The following is a 20,122-nucleotide window of genomic DNA, read 5'->3' as shown; positions in this document are numbered from 1 at the left end:
CACACACATACATTGCCTTTGGACTTACCTAAACTGTACTATATTTTTCCATGACATGTACCAAGTTTAATGGAGTTTTATATATCTAAGACACATAGGATATGTAGCATTGGCCATGTGGGAACAGGCGCCCATACAGATACCATAGCTTTGGAATAAAAGTCATGCAGAGGATATACGATCTCTCTAGCTAAGAGATTAAATCATATTTTCTGATATTAGCAATAAAAAATTAAAAAAATTACATGAGATTACAAAAGATGTATTGTTTTTGGAAATGGTCACTGAGTGGGTGGGATATTAAAACCCAAGGCTTAAAGGCATGCTCGAGAGACATAAGAAAAAATAAAAATGCCCCAAAGGCACCACAATACTTGTTCTGTGTCCCCTGTAGTTATCCATGTGATTTTTCCAGCTCCCGTGGCCTGTTGTTTCCTGGATATTATTATTTCTTGCTTGCAGCCCAGACTACAACTCCCAGAAGTCAGTACAGCTCTGTGCAATGGCTGCCAGCCAATTGCATTCACTATCTGTTTATGTGGTGTCCCAGTACAGGACCTGGTCCTGCCCTGTCTAAAGTCCCCTCAGCCAGAGTCCCTTCATTCCCATAGGACTCTCCTGCAGGGCTTACCCCTGGTCGCCTCATATAAATTGTATTTTGTTTAATATATAAAGATTATATAAATGTATAGGAAATATATATGTATAGGACCTTTTCCGGGTCACGTGATGTACAGTTGTAATGTATAATTGCTTAAGGACCTTCCGGGGTCATGTGATGTACCCAGAGTTCACTGGGTCAGGACTTACAGGTCTGCTGACCAATAAGCTTAGTCCATCCCCTTATTATATAAAGGGCTGTAGCCACTAAATTAGCTCTTTTGTTTCTGCACTCAAGCAAGCACAAACAACTCAACAGAAATCTCAATTCATCTAGGCCAAAGCCTAAGAACCTGCAGCCACTAAACCGTGAGTTACCAAGCTCAATCTATCAAATCCTGTGTGACTACTATCAGCTAAAATATTATAATTAGTAGCACAGTGGCTAGCATCAAGAGCTCATTGCTTCAAAGTCCCAGCAAAACCTTTGAGGAACCTGCATTCTGGTTACCTCTTAAGAGACTGTTATGTATAGAGACTGTTGCATAAAATCTTCAAGTAAAGTTCTTCAGTTTATTCATAAAGTCTGCTGAAGACATTCCGTTATTTCCCCTGCCATTTCTTGGACGGTTGACGGTAGGACCATTAACACTAAGGAAACCGCACCCTGGCGTCACAACATCCAAGGGTTAATACCACCAGACCCTGCACTTACATCACCGCAACACCACAGACACAACTCTCCTGGTTACCACATTTACATGCTGTGTTGTTGGAAACACAGTCAGCAGCACACACTGTACATGTCCTTCCCCCAGCAATAAATCATCATATTCATATGCTCTGAATGGCAGCAGTCAGTGATTAGATATACAGCAGGAAAAAAGCAGCGTTATGTGCTGAGTTGTGACTGAGGGTGGGGCTAGGTCTCAGTGAGGGGTATACACAAAGACTAGCAGGATCTGAATATGATGTCTTTCTTTCACTCCGTGCATATAAGTGACAGCTGAAAGAAGGAAACTGCTCTATATATAGCTAATGAATGAAATTTAGACAAATAAATATGTTGTTTAGAGGGAAAGGATGGGCTATGGGTTTAGTTCCCCAGAGTACCCCTTTAAGGCATGAGAGAGTCTAACATCCCAAGCAAAAATGCAAATAGCTCTGACATACAGCAAGGACTAAAGCCTTTGTGCCAATAGCAAATGGGAGATGAGATAAGGTACATCCCTCCATGTTTCATATTCTATGGTAAAAGAGAAGGAAACTGACTGACTGTGAGATGTGACTTGTTTCCGAACACTATGGCTAAGTTTTCCCACTTTACAGAATCAAAGGCTTTTTCTAGGTCAAGGCTACAGTAAGTAACATCAGTTCTTGTCTGTTAGAGAAATGATGGTGGAGAATATTAACTACAAGACACATACTACTCTCTGTGGTTTAAAAAGAAGGTAAACCTGTTTGGTCAGGACTCAGGAGAGCCCAATGAAGGAATGAGGAGGCTAGACAAAGAAACCGAATTTTAGTGAATAAGTGAATAATTAATGATTGAAAACAATGATTGAATGTATATTTTGACAATAAGAATCATTAAGATATTAGCATATAGAAACTCGGGCAGAGTTAGACTCCTTACAGGCTCCTGTACAGATGTAGCCAGTCTCACCTTAATCCCTTTTGTATTAAAGGGGTACTGCGGTGGAAATTTTTTTTTTTTAAATCAACTGGTGCCAGAAAGTTGAACAGATTTGTAAATTACTTCTATTAAAAAATCTTAATCCTTCCAGTACTTATTAGCTGCTGAATACTACAGAGAAAATGATTTTCTTTTTGGAACGCAGTGCTCTCTGCTGACATCTCTGTCCATTTAAGGAACTGTCCAGAGCAGCATATGTTTGCTATGGGGATTTTCTCTTACTCTGGAAAGTTCTTAAAATGGACAGAGATGTCAGCAGAGAGCTCTGTGGTCATGATGTCAGCAGAGAGCTCTGTGTTCCAAAAATAAAAGAATTTCCTCTGTAGTATTCAGCAGCTAATAAGTACTGGAAGGATTAAGATTTTTTTTTAATAGAAGTAATTTACAAATCTGTTTAACTTTCTGGCACCAGTTGGTAAAAAAAAAGTTTTTTCCACCGGAGTACCCCTTTAAGATATTGTACTGCACTCCTAAAGCTGAGACAAGTTATTCTAACACGTCCTAAAACCCAAGTTACTAAATTAATTGACCCCAAGGTGTGTTAGGATATCCCAACACAACACATAGCAGGGTTAAAGGGGTTATTGCAGGGTTATAGAAAAACACAGCAAAAACCGCTCCACATCTGTCTTCAGGTTGGCTGTGGTTTTACAACTTGGCTCCATTCACTTCAATTGAATTGAGCTGCAGAACCACACCCAACCTAGAGACAGACGGGGAGTGTTTTTTTTGATAGAAAGTAGCTGTGTTTTTCTATTCGTGGACAATCTCTTTAATGCACTCAAGATGATCATGGCTATAGGGGCCTGTTTCTTGTTATATAATGGACTATGACTTGGTAATTTGGTAAAAGTTTCTTAGTTTCTGCAACAGCATTAGGTGAGTTCAGTAAGGAGGTAGTAGGTAAAGAAAGAGGGCAAAAAGAAGAAAACCTTTAGGGATCCGTATCTGTAAGACTAAGTTCACACTAGCGTAGGAGCTCTATGGCTAGGTTTCCACCTGTTTTTTTTTTTGTACACCTAAAAAAACACCAGCAAAAACGCCAGAAAAACTGCCACAGGTTTTTCCTGAGTTTTGGCAGTTTTTCTGACGTTTTTTCTAGCGTTTTCCCTGGTGTATGGAAACAGCCAAATGTGTCCCCTGTTGCAGTTTTTTCACTACCTTCAGGTACCACTCTGTGGGTCGGATGCTGAGCCCCCGGTCCACAGAGTGTAAGGAGGTGAGGAATGATGTACAGCATCACTACTCACCTCCCCCGGCCGTATAGTATACAGGAGTGCATAGTGTACCTGTGTATACTATACAGGAGCTGGGAATCCTGTCACCAGACTGACAGGACTCCCTGCTCCTATAGCCCCTTTGGGCGGTATACAGAATATACAGCTATCTATAGATAGCTGTATATAGTGTATACAGAACAGGAGGTCCACTTACCTCCCTCGTTTCGGTTACCGCCGGTCCGTGTAGCTCCGCTCCCTAGTGATGACGGGAGTCATTAGGGGCAGAGCTACAGACATATTCAGGCTAGTCTGAAGCTCTGTTCACATTGTCCGTTTTGGATAATGGGAACAGACCCTTCTGCCAGTGTCTACCCAGACAGGGAGACTCCAGCTGTTGCTAAACTACAACTCCCAGCATGCCCAGACAGCCAAAAGCTGTCTGGGCATGCTGGGAGTTGTAGTTTTGCACCAATTGGAGGCTCACTGTTTAGGTAGACATTGCATTATGGGCGCTCTCCCCTGCGGAGAGCGCAAAAAATGTCCTAACCTACTTTTTGGGATTTTTTTTCTTCTCGTTTCAGATCCGTGTATGCAGAGGATAACGATGGATTCGATGGATTACGACGGATGAACTTTATCTTTTTCATTTCAATAAAATGGTTAACGAGGGCTGTGGGGGAGTGTTTTTTAAAATAAAATAATTTTTCCAATGTGATGTGTCTTTTTTTTAATTGAATATTCAGGCTTAGTTATGGAGGCTGTCTAATAGACGGAATCCATTACTAAGCCGGGGCTTAGCATTAGCCCCAAAAACAGCTGGCGCTAACTCCCAATTATTACCCTGTTACCCACCGCCACAGGGGTGCCGGGAAGAGCCGGTACCAACCGGCACGGAGCGTCAAAAATGGCGCTCCTGGGCTTAGGCGGTAACAGGCTGGCGTTATTTAGGCTTGAGAGGGCCAGTAACAATGGTCCTCGCCCACCCTGGTAACGTCAGGCTGTTGCTGCTTGGTTGGTATCGTGCTGATACTGAATATACAGGGAACCCTATGCGTTTTTTTTTTCATAAATAAAAAAAATATATAAAAAAACGCAAAGGGTTCCCCCTATTTTCAGTACCAGCCAGATACCAACCAAGCAGCAACAGCCTGACGTTACCAGGGTGGGCGAGGACCATTGTTACTGGCCCTCCCCAGCCTAAATAACGCCAGCCTGTTACCGCCTAGGCCCAGGAGCGCCACTTTTGACACTCCGGGCCTGTTGGTACCGGCTCTTCCTGGAACCCTGTGGTGGTGGGTACCAGGGTAATAATTGGGGGTTAGCGCTAGCTGTTTTTGGGGCTAACGCTAAGCCCTGACTTAGTAATGGATTCTGTCTATTAGACAGCCTCCATAACTAAGCCTGAATATTCAATAAAAAAGAAAACACAACACATTGGAAAAATTATTTTATTTTAAAAATCACTCCCCCACAGCCCTCGTTAGCCATTTTATTAAAATATAAAAAATCCTGTTCATCCGTGGTAATCCATCGAATCCATCGTAATCCTCTGCATACATGGATCTGAAATAAGAAGAAAGAAAAAAACACAAAAAAATGGGTTAGGACATTTTTTGCACTCTCTGCAGGGGAGAGCCCCCATAATGCAATGTCTTCCCAAACAGTAAGCCTCCAATTGGTGCAAAACTACAACTCCCGGCATGCTCAGACAGCCTTTGGCTGTCTGGGCATGCTGGGAGTTGTAGTTTAGCAACAGCTGGAGTCTCCCTGTCTGGGTAGACACTGGCAGAAGGGTCTGTTCCCATTATCCAATACGGACAATGTTAACAGAGCCTTATACCCTTGCCAGCCTGGATAGCGTCTGTAGCTCTGCCCCCTAATGACGTCATCACTAGGGGGCGGAGCTACACAGACATGCGGGGGACTGGACGGAGGTAAGGTGACTTCTCCATCTTCTGTATACACTAAATACAGCTATCTATAGATAGCTGTATATAGTGTATACCGCCGAAAGGGTTAACCTACACTGTCCAGCAGTGTAAGTTAACTCTTTCCTTGCCCGCTGGCTTAGCGCACAGCTCAGCAAGGGGTTAAGTGAGCCAGCAATGTGTATACTGTATACACATTGCAGGCTCACTGTAAGTTCTTGCTGGGCAGTAGATATACAATGTATACCTACTGCTCAGGATCAGCTGTTCTCCCTGCTCTGTAGCCTTGAGAACAGCTGATGCTGACAGTCATATCAGGAGGATCACAGCGGGTGTCAGGAGGAGTGATATCCACTGTGATCTGTCCCTTACTGCAGGTACCACTACTCCCAACATGAAGTACACTCTGCTCCATGCTGGGAGCTGTAGTACCTGCATTAATAGACAGATCACAGCGAGTGTCACTCCTCCTGACACCCGTTGCGATCCTCCTGTAAAATGTATAGATGCGGCTGCTCTTCTATGGTCCCCTGCACAGCCGTATATATACACATATTCCTATTTCCCACAGAGTTGTGATTGGCTGGAACCATCTGACCAATCACAGCTCTCTGCGGTAAATACGAATAGATGTATATATGTATATATAGAAGAGTGGCCGGCTGTATCTATACAGTATACAAGAGGATCGCAACGAACCCCGGCGATCTGTCAATTAATACAGGTAACTACTACTTCTATCATGGAACAGTGTGTTCCATGCTGGGAGTAGTAGTACTACCTAAAAAATTTTAAAAAAAAAATTAAAAGTGAAACACACACACTACATTTTTATTATTGTCGGCTACATTTTTAGTGCCCTACCCGCGCACATAAATTGATCCCTGTTTAAAAATTAATTAAAATTTTGTTATAAAAAAGATAAATTTCATTAAATACAATTTTTTCCATCACTACTGTATCTTTTTTATTATTATTTTTTAATGGTACCCTACTAAATTTTAATTAAAAAAAGGTATCTCCAACACTTTTTTGGATCGTTAAAGGAGTAGTCCAGTGGTGACTCAGCGGTTAACAACTTATCCCCTATCTTAAGGATAGGGGATAAGTTGCAGATCGCGGGGGGTCCGACTGCTGGGGCCCCCTGCGATCTCCTGTACGGAGCCCCGACAGCCCGCAGGAAGGGGGCGTGTCGACCTCCGCACGAAGCGGCGGCCGACACGACCCCTCAATACAACTCTATGGCAGAGCCGAAGCGCTGCCTTCGGCAATCTCCGGCTCTGCCATTGAGATGTATTGAGGGGGCGTGTCGGCCGCCGCTTCGTGCGGGGGTCGACACCCGCTATCAGGCCGGAGAGCCGGGGCCCTGTACAAAGAGATCGCAGGGGGCCCCAGCGGTCGGACCCCTCGCGATCTCAAACTTATCCCCTATCCTTAGGATAGGGGATAAGTTTATCACCACTGGACTATCCCTTTAAGTCCAAAAGAGAATAAAAACCGCCTGAAAAAACGCCAAATTTAAAACCCACATGGCATTTTTCTTAGCGTTTTTTTCACTCCCATAGACTTCTATGGGAGAAAAACGCCAAGATTTTCCCAAAAAAATGCCAAAGTCTCGACAAGAGGTAATTTTTTAAAAACTGCCAAGAAGCCCAAAAACGCCAAAAGGATAAAAAAAAATGCCAAACTGAAAAACGCCAAGTGGATTTGGTATTTTGCAGTTTACTATTGACTTGCAGATAACATCTGGCGCAGCGTTTTTCACACAAAAAAACGCCATGCGGCAGAATGGGCGTTTTTATTGGCGTTTTTGTAAAAAAAAAAGTGGAAACCTAGCCTATCACAGACTTTTCATGCCAGAAAGAGTCTGTTGCACAATGGACTCCCATTGACCTTAAAAGAGTTTGTCAGGTATCTATAGTTTTTCAGAATTTGAGCCGAGAAAAAAAAAACTGATCTGCAATATTTTTTTTCTCTGCTCATGCATCGTCATTACAACAGATTCAGCGAACAAATCTCCCTGACTGGAGCCCAAACTTTGATGTGAGGTATAAGGTAATGATATAAAACCTGCACACAATGTATGCGCGTTATTTAATATTATGGTGGGATCTGATGTTCACACAAATAGAATCTGGTAGCGTTTTCCTTTTGAAATACTTGTTCAACTTCCTAGCAAACATAATATTGGCCTAAGCATAACATTTACTTGTTTATTGTGTGTAGTTTATTGGGAAATAGTGACAATGGCTGTATTTGCTACATGCTTGTGTTAATATACAGTACTTTTCCACCTTTATTATTTTTCTTCTTGAGTGCATAGGTGCTATATTATTTTTAAGTTAACCTGGTTGGAAACTTCAGCTCATGGAAATGTGAACAACAAAATCAAGAATAATAACATGATAATTATAGGGAATGCTTCACCAACAATTCTTCTTTAGTCATACACCAATTTAATTGTGCATCTGTGATGATAATACAGTGGAAACAGGCGACAAAACATTTCCTTCATGGTAAAAACCATGAAAGCCTCTTTTATTTTTATTTTTTATCTAATATATAGATTATTAAAGTGCACCTGTTGTTAACAAAAACTTATTTGTAATATACATTAGTTAAACAAAAACGTGTATATTTTTTGTACCTGCAGCTGCCTGTGTGTCTCTGTGAGGAGTCCAAATACAGGAAGTGTAGGTGGGAAAAAGCAGGGCTCTGTGCATTGAGGACAAACAGGGGTTTGGGCACAGAGGACAAGCAGGGCTCTGTGCACTGAGGACAAGCAGGGCTCTGTACACTGAGGACAAGCAGGGCTCTGTGCAGTGAGGACAAGCAGGGCTCTTGCACTGAGGACATGCAGGGTTCTGTACACTGAGGACATGCAGGGTTCTGTACACTGAGGACAAGCAGGGCTCTGGACACTGAGGACAAGCAGGGTTCTGTGCAGTGAGGACAAACAGGGCTCTGGGCACTGAGGACACGCAGTGGTCTGGGCACTGAGGACAAGCAGGGTTCTGTGCAGTGAGGACAAGCAGGGCTCTGTGCAGTAAGGACAAGCTGGGCTCTGTGCAGTGAGGACAAGCAGGGCTTTGAGCAGTAAGGACAAGCAGGGCTCTGTACACTGAGGACAAGCAGGGCTCTGTGCAGTGAGGACAAGCAGGGCTCTGTGTAGTGAGGACATGCAGGGTTCTGTACACTGAGGACATGCAGGGTTCTGTACACTGAGGACAAGCTGGGCTCTGGGCACTGAGGACAAGCAGGGTTCTGTGCAGTGAGGACAAACAGGGCTCTGGGCACTGAGGACAAGCAGGGTTCTGTGCAGTGAGGACAAGCAGGGCTCTGTGCAGTAAGGACAAGCTGGGCTCTGTGCAGTGAGGACAAGCAGGGCTTTGAGCAGTAAGGACAAGCAGGGCTCTGTACACTGAGGACAAGCAGGGCTCTGTGCAGTGAGGACAAGCAGGGCTCTGTGTAGTGAGGACATGAAGGGTTCTGTACACTGAGGACAAGCAGGGTTCTGTGCATTGAGGACAGGTAGGGCTCTGTGCACTGAGGGCAAGCAGGGCTCTGTGCACTGAGGACAAGCAGGGCTCTGTACACTGAGGACAAGCAGGGCTCTGTACACTGAGGATATGCAGGGCTCTGTGCACTGAGGACAAGCTGGGCTATGTGCAGTGAGGACAAGCATGGCTCTGTGCACTGAGGACAAGCAGGGCTCTGTGCACTGAGGACAAGCAGGGCTCTGTGGACTGAGGACAAGCAGGGCTCTGTGCACTGAGGACAAGCTGGGCTATGTGCAGTGAGCACAAGCAGGGCTCTGTGCAGTGAGCACAAGCAGGGCTCTGTGTACTGAGGACAAGCAGGGCTCTGTGCAGTAAGGACAAGCTTGGCTCTGTGCAGTGAGGACAAGCTGGATTCTGTGCAGTGAGGACAAGCTGGGCTCTGTGCAGTGAGGACAAGCAGGGCTCTGTACACTAAGGACAAGCAGGGCTCTGCACACTGAGCACAAGCAGGGCTCTGTGCAGTGAGCACAAGCAGGGCTCTGTGCAGTGAGGACAAGCAGGGCTCTGTGTAGTGAGGACATGCAGGGTTCTGTACACTGAGGACCAGCAGGGTTCTGTGCATTGAGGACAGGTAGGGCTCTGTGCACTGAGGGCAAGCAGGGCTATGTGCACTGAGGACAAGCAGGGCTCTGTACACTGAGGACAAGCAGGGCTCTGTACACTGAGGACATGCAGGGCTCTGTGCACTGAGGACATGCAGGGCTCTGTGCACTGAGGACAAGCTGGGCTATGTGCAGTGAGGACAAGCAGGGATCTGTGCACTGAGGACAAGCAGGGCTCTGGGCACTGAGGACAAGCAGGGCACTGTGCACTGAGGACAAGCTGGGCTCTGTGCACTGAGGACAAGCTGGGCTCTGTGCACTGAGGACAAGCAGGGCTCTGTGCACTGAGGACAAGCAGGGCTCTGTGCACTGAGGACAAGCAGGGCTCTGTGCACTGAGGACAAGCTGGGCTCTGTGCAGTGAGGACAAGCTGGGCTCTGTGCAGTGAGCACAAGCAGGGTTCTGTGCAGTGAGCACAAGCAGGGCTCTGTGTACTGAGGACAAGCAGGGCTCTGTGCAGTAAGGACAAGCTCGGCTCTGTGCAGTGAGGACAAGCTGGGTTCTGTGCAGTGAGGACAAGCAGGGCTCTGTGTAGTGAGGACATGCAGGGTTCTGTGTACTGAGGACAAGCAGGGCTCTGTGCAGTAAGGACAAGCTTGGCTCTGTGCAGTAAGGACAAGCTCGGCTCAGTGCAGGGAGGACAAGCTGGGTTCTGTGCAGTGAGGACAAGCTGGGCTCTGCACACTGAGGACAAGCAGGGCTCTGTGCAGTGAGGACAAGCAGGGCTCTGTGTAGTGAGGACAAGCAGGGCTCTGTGCAGTGAGGACAAGCAGGGCTCTGTGCAGTGAGGCAAGCAGGGCTCTTTGCACTGAGGACAAGCAGGGTTCTGTGCACTGAGGACAAGCAGGGCTCTGTGTACTGAGGACAAGCAGGGCTCTGTGCAGTGAGGACAAGCAGGGCTCTCTACACTGAGGACAAGCAGGGCTCTGTGCAGTGAGGACAAGCAGGGCTCTGTGCAGTGAGGACAAGCAGGGCTCTGTACACTGAGGACAAGCAGGGCTCTGTGCAGTGAGGACAAGCAGGGCTCTGTACACTGAGGACAAGCAGGGCTCACTGCAGTGAGGACAAGCAGGGCTCTGTGCAGTGAGGACAAGCAGGGCTCTGTACACTGAGGACAAGCAGGGCTCTGTGCAGTGAAGCTCTGTGACAGCTCCAGGCTTACACAACAGGATTATTGGCAAGCCAGAAACTTGCACAGAGTCCTACTTGTCCCACCCACACTTCCTGTGTTTGGACTCCACATAGAAACACACAGGCAATAGTTGCAGGGACAGCATTTTATGACCCAAAAATATACACATTTTTTAACCAATGTATATTACAAATAGACATATAATAGTATCATCTACATTATATAAAACGTTTTTGTTAATGACAGGTACACTTTAATAGTGTTATAAAAAGTTTTTTAGTTTTTTTTTACTATTGAAAGGGAAGCTCTGACTTATAATTATATCATAACAGGAATTGTTCCATTTTCAAGCAAGAGCTACATTGCTGCTGTGAAAGAAATCAGGCATATTCATTTTCACTATATTGTTTGTTATGTAATTCCCCAAAATAGTCTTTAAAGTGGCACTCAGCTTCACTTTAACTGTAGACAATAATGCTAACAGGCTTGTGTGTAAGGTTAAGGACCCACTTTTCCACTTTCTGTTTTCCTATTAGCAAGAAAGACTTTGTCCAAGTTTATGTCAGTGCTTAACCTCTTAAGGACCAGGCCAATTTTCATTTTTGCACTTATGATTTTAGAAGGTGAGGAGGAAAAAACAAAACGCTTTCAATTTCCCAACTACAGACCCATATTAGGGCTTGTTTTTTTGCACCACCAATTTTACTTTGTGATGACATCAATTATTTTATCACAAAATCTATGGCGAAACCAGAAAAAAAATATTTTGTAAATTTTGAGGGCTTCTGATTCTATGCAGTGCACTTTTCGGTAAAAATGACACCTTATCTTTATTCTGTAGGTCCACACAGTTACAAGAATACCTAATTTATGTAGGTTTTATTTAATTTTACTACCTAAAACAAATTATAACTACATGCACCAAAATTAATATGTGTAAAATTGTCATTTTCTGACCCCTATAACTTTATTTTTCCTTATACAGGGATGTATGAGGGCCCATTTTTTGCACCCCGATCTGGAGTTTTTATTGGTACCATGTTTGCTTTGTTGGGACTTTTTGATCGCTTTTATACATTTGTTTATAGTATACAAAGTGAATTTTGGACTTCTGGTATTTTCTTTACATAAACGCCATTGACCTTACGGTTTAATTAACATATTTTTTACGTTTGGACATTTGCGCACGTGGCGATACCACATATATTTGTTTTTATTATGTTTACATATTTTTTATATTGAATTTAAGAAAGGGGGGAGGTTCAACATTTTAATATGGAAAGGGTTAATGAGTGTTTTTTGTTACTTTTATTCAACTTTTTTTTTTTTTTTTACACTTCATTAGTCCTCTTAGGGGACTTTTAGGAGGAATCATTAGATTCCTCATACAGATCAATGGAATTTCATAGAACTCCATTGATCTGTGTGATTTGCGCTCGATTTATAAAACCTGGTTCAGCTAGGCTCTATCAATCTCAGAGCCTAAGCAGAGGTAAGCCTTCCGGCTACCTCCACAGTGGATTGTGCTGCGGAGCGGCGATCCACCCACTGGACCACCAAGGACTGGTTAAAGCTCCATTTAGACATCGCTGTCAGCTTTAACAGCAGTGATCTAAAGGGTTAATAGCCGGCCACGGTGATCGCAGCATGTTAGCTATAAAGGCAGCCCCCAGTTACCAGAATCAACTGGGAGTAGGCCGGTATTGTGCAGCTCAAGTCGGACGACCGCACCATACACCGGTTGCCATCTAAGGACAAGCCGACTCTTCCTTAGACGGCAACCGGTTAAAGGGAATTTGTCATCAGCATCACCTGCACTAACCTGTTGGTATAGACTTTTAATGCAAGTGGCACTCATTGCAATGGTCTTTAACCCCTTCCCGACCTATGACATACCTGTACATCATGAGTGGCAAGGTGTTCCCGACCCATGACATACAGGTACGTCAGGAACATTTTTGCCGCTACTCGCGGCATCCCGCTGCGCCCGGTAAGATGGTGGCTATCACTGATAGCCAGCCATCTTACCATGCGACCACGGGGGGTTTCATCCCCCACCCCAGCGATCGCTGCTATCAGCTAGCCAAATCTGACTAGCTGATAGCAGCGCGGTGTGTGAGTCCCGATCACGGGGATCGGGACACACACCGCTCTGCTAAGTGTCCCTTACCCGTCCCCCGGCGGCACTTACCCGGCCATGTCCCGAGCGGTCCCGACGTGAGCGGTGTCCTCCAGGCGGTCCCGGCGGTGGTGCGTCCCGGAGGTGAGTTTCCGGCAGCAGGGCGGCATCTTCATTGGCAGCAGTGAGATCGCCGCAAAGCGACCTCACTGCTGCCTCTGGGAGTTTCAAAACTGAAACTCCCAGCATGCCCAGACAGCCTTTGGCTTTCTGTGCATGCTGGGAGTTGCAGTTTTGCAACATCTGGAGGTCCACAGTTTGGAGACCACTGTATAATGGTCTCCAATCTGTGCTCTTCCAGATGTTGCAAAACTACAAATCTCAGCATGCTCAGTCTGTACAGGCATGCTGGGAGTTGTAGTTCTCTAACATCTGGAAGAGCACAGATTGGAGACCATTATACAGTGGTCTCCAAACTGTGGACCTCCAGATGTTGCAAAACTACAACTCCCAGCATGCCCAGACTACCCAAGCATGCTGGAAGTTGTAGTTCGGCAACATCTGAGCCTTCAGATATTGCCGAACTACAACTTCCAGCATGCCTGGGCAGTCTGGGCATGCTGGGAGTTGTAGTTTTGCAACAACTGGAGGCACACTAGTTGGGAAACATTGTCCGTTTCCTACCTCAGTGCCTCCAGCTGTTGCAATTGTTGCAAAACTATTAATCCCAGCATGCACTGACAGACCATGCATGCTGGGAGTTGTAGTTTTGCAACAGCTGGAGGCACACTGGTTTGGAAACACTAAGTTTGGTTGCAAAACACTTGAAAGTTTATTACTTAACTTAGTGTTTCCAAACCAGTGTGCCTCCAGATGTTGCAAAACTACAACTCCCAGCATACACGGACAGCCAAAGGGCATGCTCGGAGTTTGCAACAGCTGGATGTTTGCCCCCTTCCCCCAATGTGAATGTACAGGGTACACTCACATGGGCGGAGGTTTACAGTGAGTGCTGCAAGTTTGAGATGGCGCAAATTTTGCGCTGCAGCTCAAACTCCCAGCGGCAAACTTGCTGTGAACCTCTGCCCATGTGATTGTACCCTAAAAACACTACACTACACTAACACTAACCTAAAATAAAAAGTAAAAAACACTACATATACACATACCCCTACACAGCCCCCCTCCCCCAAAAAAATTAAAAACGTCTGGTACGCTACTGTTTCCAAAACGGAGCCTCCAGCTTTTGCAAAATAACAACTCCCAGTATTGCCAGACAGCCATTGACTGTTCAGGCATGCTGGGAGTTTTGCAACAGCTGGAGGCACCCTGTTTGGGAATCATTGGCATAGAATACCCCTATGTCCACCCCTATTCAAATCCCTAATTTAGACCTCAAATGCACATGCCGCTCTCTCACTTCGGAGCCCTGTCGTATTTCAGGGCAACAGTTTTGGGACACATATGGGGTATCGCCGTACTTGGGAGAAAATGCCTTACAAATTTTGGGGGGCTTTTTCTTCTTTAACCCCTTATGAAAAGGTGAAGTTGGGGTCTACACCAGCATGTTAGTGTAAAAAAATAAATTTTTTACACTGACATGCTGGTGTTGCCCTATACTTTTCATTTTCACAAGAGGTAAAAGGGAAAAAAAGACCCTCTAAATTTGTAATGCAATTTCTCCCGAGTACGGAGATACCCCATATGTGGGCGCAAAGTGCTCTGGGGGCGCACAACAAGGCCCAGAAGGGAGAGTGCACCATGTACATATGAGGCAATTTGCACAGGGGTGGCTGATTGTTACAGCAGTTCTGACAAACGCAAAACAATAAATATCCATATGTGACCCCATTTTGGAAACTACATCCCTCACGGAATGTAATAAGGGGTGCAGTGAGAATTTACACCCCACTGGCGTATGACAGATTTTTGGAACAGTGGTCTGTGAAAATGAAAAATAAAATTTTTGCACAGTCCACTGTTTCAAATATCTGTCAAACGCCAGTGGGGTGTAAATGCTCACTGCACCCCTTATTAAATTCCATGAGGGGTGTAGTTTCCAAAATGGGGTCACATGTGGAGGGGTCCACTGTTCTGGCACCATAGGGGCTTCCTAAATGGGACATGCCCCCCAAAAACCCTTTCAGAAAAACTCACTCTCCAAAATTCCATTGTCGCTCCTTCCCTTCTGAGCCCTCTACTGCGCCCGCCGAACACTTTACATACGCATATAAGGTATTTCCTTACTCGAGAGAAATTGGGTTACAAATTTTAGGGTGATTTCTCTCCTTTTACCCCTTGTCAAAATTCAAAAATTGGGTCTACAAGAACATGCGAGTGTAAAAAATGAAGATTTAGAATTTTCTCCTTCACTTTGCTGCTATTCCTGTGAAACACCTAAAGGGTTAAAACACTTACTGAATGTCATTTTGAATACTTTGGGGGTGCAGTTTTTATAATGGGGTCATTTATGGGGTATTTCTAATATGAAGACCCTTAAAATCCACTTCCAACCTGAACTGGGCCCTGAAAAAGTACGATTTTGAAAATCTTGAGAAAAATTGGAAAATTGCTACGGAACTTTGAAGCCCTCTGGTGTCTTCCAAAAGTAAAAACTTGTCAAATTTTTAATGCAAACATAAAGTAGACATATTCTTTATGTGAATCAATATGTAATTTATTTGGAATATCCATTTTCCTTTCAAGCAGAGACTTTCAAAGTTAGAAAAATGCAAAATTTTCAAAATTTTCATGAAATGTTTAGATTTTTTACCAAGAAAGGATACAAATATCAGTGAAATTTTACCAATATCATAAACTAGAATATGTCACGAAAAAACAATCTCGGAATCAGAATCATAAGTAAAAGCATTCCAGAGTTATTAATGTTTAAAGTGACAGTGGTCAGATTTTCAAAAAATGCCCAGGTCCTGAAGGATAAAATGGGCTGGGTCATGAAGGGGTTAAAAGTTTTTTATCCATTCCTTCATTCCTACACTGTACCAAAAACTAAAAGGGTAGGGTTACACATAGCGTACACATGTGGGCCAGCCACCATACCTTACTGCACACACATGGCTGCCGCTGAATAGCCCTGTGTGTCGCCTCATTTGAGAATACGTAGCATATTTATCACTGTTAAAGAGGTTATCCAGGGAAACACATTTATTTTTTATATCAACTGGCTCCAGAAAGTTAAACAGATTTGTAAATTACTTCTATAAAAAAATATTAATCCTTTCAGTACTTATGAGCTTCTGAAGTTGAGCTTTTCTTTTCTGTCTAACTGCTTTCTGATGACACCTGTCTCGGAACTGTCCATATTAGAAGCAAATCCTCATAGCAAACCTCTTCTACTCTGTGCAGTTCCCGAGACAAGCAGAGATGTCAGCGGAGAGCACTGTTGCCAGACAGAAAAGAACAACTTAACTTCAGCAGCTGATAATTATTTGAAGGATTAAGATTTTTTAATAGAAGTAATTTACAAATCTGTTTTAACTTTCTGGAGCCAGTTGAGATATATATGTTTTTTTCCTGGAATACCCCTTTAAGCAGATTTTTTGCAGCGTGAAATACGCTGCATATACGCTAAGTGTGGCCCTAACCTTAATATGCAAATAAGGTTGCTTAGTGCACTAGGGGCGTTCCCTATATGTAAGACAAAACTGAAAAAAATATGGAATTGTGCAATATGCAATTCGGGCAATATTTTTGTTCGGAGTTCATAATACGGTAAATTTGACATGTTAACCTTATTGTGTGGGTCAGTATGATTCCAATGATACCGATTGCACACGTGGCAAGACCAAATATGTTTTGTTTTTATAAATTCACAAGATAAAGGCAAATAGCGGAGCGCTCACCGTTTAAGGGGTAAAACTGGTTACCTCAGATACATTCTTTCACGGGACCTGCTAGGTCCTAGCAGGGGGGTGGCGGATGGTCGTAAGGGGAGTTCAGATGCCAGCGGCCTGACGAAGTGCCTTTACAGTGTGATACGGACCGTGACCTGGCGTCTGAACTCCCCTTATGACCATCCGCCGCCCCCCTGCTAGGACCAAGCAGGTCCCGTGAACGAATGTATCTGAGGTAACCAGTTTTACACCTTAAACGGTGAGAGCTCCGCTATTTGCCTTTATCTTGTGAATTTATATTGACATCTACGTTTTTGAAGCGTGTAACGCCACCGCAGTGTCCTCACCTGTCCCATATTGGATTGCATTTTCATGCACGGCAGTGCTAGCTACTTTGTGTGCTCTTTAAGTGAATATATTGGCCCTCATTTACTAAGTTTTCCGGGTTGTATTTTTTCTTTTTTCCCACTGATAGCTAGGGCTTTTCACACATATTTACTAATGTGTCGCATGTGAGTGCTGCACAATGTCGCATATGAGTTATAGTGTCGCAGCAGAATCCCTCTCGGATTCTGACAAGATTCCTGTCAGAATTCATTCCACTCAGAAGTGCGGGAGTGAGAGAAAAGAACTGCTTTCTGTTTGCTGGAGATTATGACTGCAGCAATCAGAAAGCACATTCCCAAACCCCCTCCGTCCTGTCACATTCCCCCCTTGTCACATTCCCCTCTCCCCCCTCCGTCCTGTCACATTCCCCCCTTGTCACATTCCCCTCTCCCCCCTCCGTCCTGTCACATTCCCCCCTTGTCACATTCCCCTCTCCCCCCTCCGTCCTGTCACATTCCCCTCTCCCCCCTCCTCCTGTCACATTCCCCCCTTGTCACATTCCCCTCTCCCCCCTCCGTCCTGTCACATTCCCCTCTCCCCCCTCCTCCTGTCACATTCCCCCCTTGTCACATTCCCCTCCCCGCCCCCCCCCCCTCCTGTCACATTCCTCTCCCCCCTCCTGTCACATTCTTGTACTGCAGTAATACACTGGGTTTAATTCCCGGGCGGATTTCAAATCTTCCACGGGACCTGGGAAACCTAGTGTATTACTGCAGAACAAGACCTCTCCCCATCAGCCAATCACTGGCTTGACACGTGACACCACTGCGGCCAGTGATTGGCTGAAAAGGGAAAGGTCCTACTGTACCAAGAAGAGAGGAAACTCCAGAACACACGGAGACGAATCTGCAGGGACCGGGACTAGGTGAGCAAAATTTTAATGTTTTATTTTTCTCCCTGCACACTTTGCTTATTGTTTTTCAAGCAAGGTGCCTCCAGCTGTTTTGAAACTACTACTCCCAGCATGCCCGGACAGCCATTGCCGGTTCGGGCATGCTGAGAGGTGTAGTTTTGCAACATCTGGAGGCACCCTGGTTGGGAAATAGTTTGCACAAACTTGAACACGTTTTTTGCAACAGCTTGCAGCTGTCGGTCAAAAAACAACACAAAACCCGAGTAATGTGGTCGAGAAAATTGGTAAATATGTGTGAAAGTAAGGTTTTTGTCGGGGAACGCCCCTTTTTAGGCTTTTCAGCAAGCCGAGTCGGGTGGTTCGGGAATTAGTGTCGCAACATGTCGCACATTGTCTGCGCCATGGCGCAGACAATGTGCGACAACATAAACCCGACAAATGCTGTCGGTTTGGCGATAGTAAATGAGGGCCATTATGTTTTGTTTTGTTTTTTTAAAGTGCTTAATTTGAAAAATCAGAAATGGGTAGTGATTACATTTTTTATTAGGGGGGATTTTTTTAAATATTTTTAAAAAACATTTTTACCTTTTTTTTGTTAGATGGCTTTACATTGATCCATGTTATCAGAGCTCATTTGCTAAGGGCTGCCTAAGGCACCTTCAGCAATTGCCAATCCAATGAATGTTGGGAAGAAGGGGTCAGTTCCCATTCTTCCACAGCAACCCATCAGTAGCTTGCTATTCCATCGCAGAGCTGCAAAATGGGTCCTTTAGATCCCAGGGATGACCAGTATCTAATGTTAAAATGCTGTGATCGCTACAGATCATGGCATTTAACCATTTAAATGATGGACATCAGAGCCGGCTCCAATATCCGGCATTACCACCAAATTTCAGCTGCTGATAGCAGCGGGCATCTGCCGATTATGATGTGTACCCGACCCATGAGGTACCGATGTACCTCATGGGTCGGAAAGGTGTTAAAAAACTGTAAAGCACTATAAGCCTATACCAGTAGGTTCAGCCAGTTAACCTGTGATGTTGATCCAGAGAAAAAACAAAAAGAAAACATGAGGTTGAAGCCACTTACCTTTGTTAAAACATTCCTTCCCAACTACAAATCTGACAATTAGAATAAATCTCCAAACCAATAACCTTCTCCAGAGCTTAGGCAAATAATTCCATAGTCTTACTTCCCTTACAGTAAAAAAGCCTCTCCTACTGTATGTTTGTGAACACATTCTGGATTTGATGCTCATTTGCTTCATATTAGACCCACATTAACATAGTGAAAATCATTGTCATTGAGAGTATTAAGCAAAAATAGGTAACAGGTTTTATACATGTGCTTGACCCATTTTCAATTCCAAAAAGTTGTAACTATTAACAAGAAAGGTACTTACTGTTTTATATCTTATTTTTGATGATAGAGTAGCTTGGTTCTTTAACATGTAACTAATATTTCATAACTCATAGATTTGTCTAATAAAAAAATATATTGGTCAATAAAAAATAAAAAAGGAAATATACTCATACCAATTCCCTGGCACTGCTGTACCAACGTCCACATGGTCCTTCACGAATCTCTTTTTTATGGGGTTTCAACAATGACTTGGCTTGTCGACTCATGACTTCTGCAGCCAAATGCTAGCTGAAGTGGTCACATATGCTAAAGGGGTACTCCGGTGAAAACTTTTTTCTTTTAAATCAACTGGTGCCAGAAATTTAAACATATTTGTAAATTACTTCTATTAAAAAAATCTTAATCCTTCCAGTACTTATTAGCTGCTGAATGCTACAGAGGAAATTCCTTTCTTTTTTGAACACTGATGACATCACAAGCACAGTGCTCTCTGCTGACATCTCTGTCCATTTTAGCAACCGTGCATAGCAGATGTATGCTAAGGGCAGCATGGTGGCTTAGTGGTTAGGACAACAATAAATAAACAATAAGGATTTCTGAAGGATTTCAGCAGGCATCCAGTTCCGATCTCTGCCCGGCGAGCGGCAGGGACCGGAAAAGGCCATGACGTCATGGGACGTCATTGGTCCTTAAGGCCCAGGGTGCGGGGACGTCTCAGGACGTCATTGGTCCTTAAGAGGTTAAAAACACCTTAAATAAATATATTGAGATAATGGCACATAATTCTGGAAGCACAATACTGCATTGAT

The 20,122-nt window shown here is 44.3% G+C and overlaps 1 protein-coding gene across 2 annotated transcripts in view; it reads left to right on the top strand.

The window, feature by feature from the left end:
* Positions 1-20,122, top strand: part of STK32A (serine/threonine kinase 32A) — a 240,116-nt gene that overhangs the window by 66,397 nt on the left and 153,597 nt on the right. The window contains exon 1 of one of the 2 annotated variants that reach the window (XM_056574873.1): positions 912-969. The exons of the other annotated variant lie outside the window; for it this stretch is intronic. The gene's annotated coding sequence lies outside the window, so the exon portion shown is untranslated. Of the gene's footprint in view, positions 1-911; positions 970-20,122 lie in introns of those variants that run through there. 2 annotated transcript variants of the gene reach the window in all.

Source organism: Hyla sarda, chromosome 4, assembly GCF_029499605.1.
Source record: "Hyla sarda isolate aHylSar1 chromosome 4, aHylSar1.hap1, whole genome shotgun sequence".
NCBI lineage: Eukaryota > Metazoa > Chordata > Amphibia > Anura > Hylidae > Hyla > Hyla sarda.
Note: the sequence above shows the minus strand (reverse complement) of the source record. Positions and strands in the feature narration are given on the sequence as shown.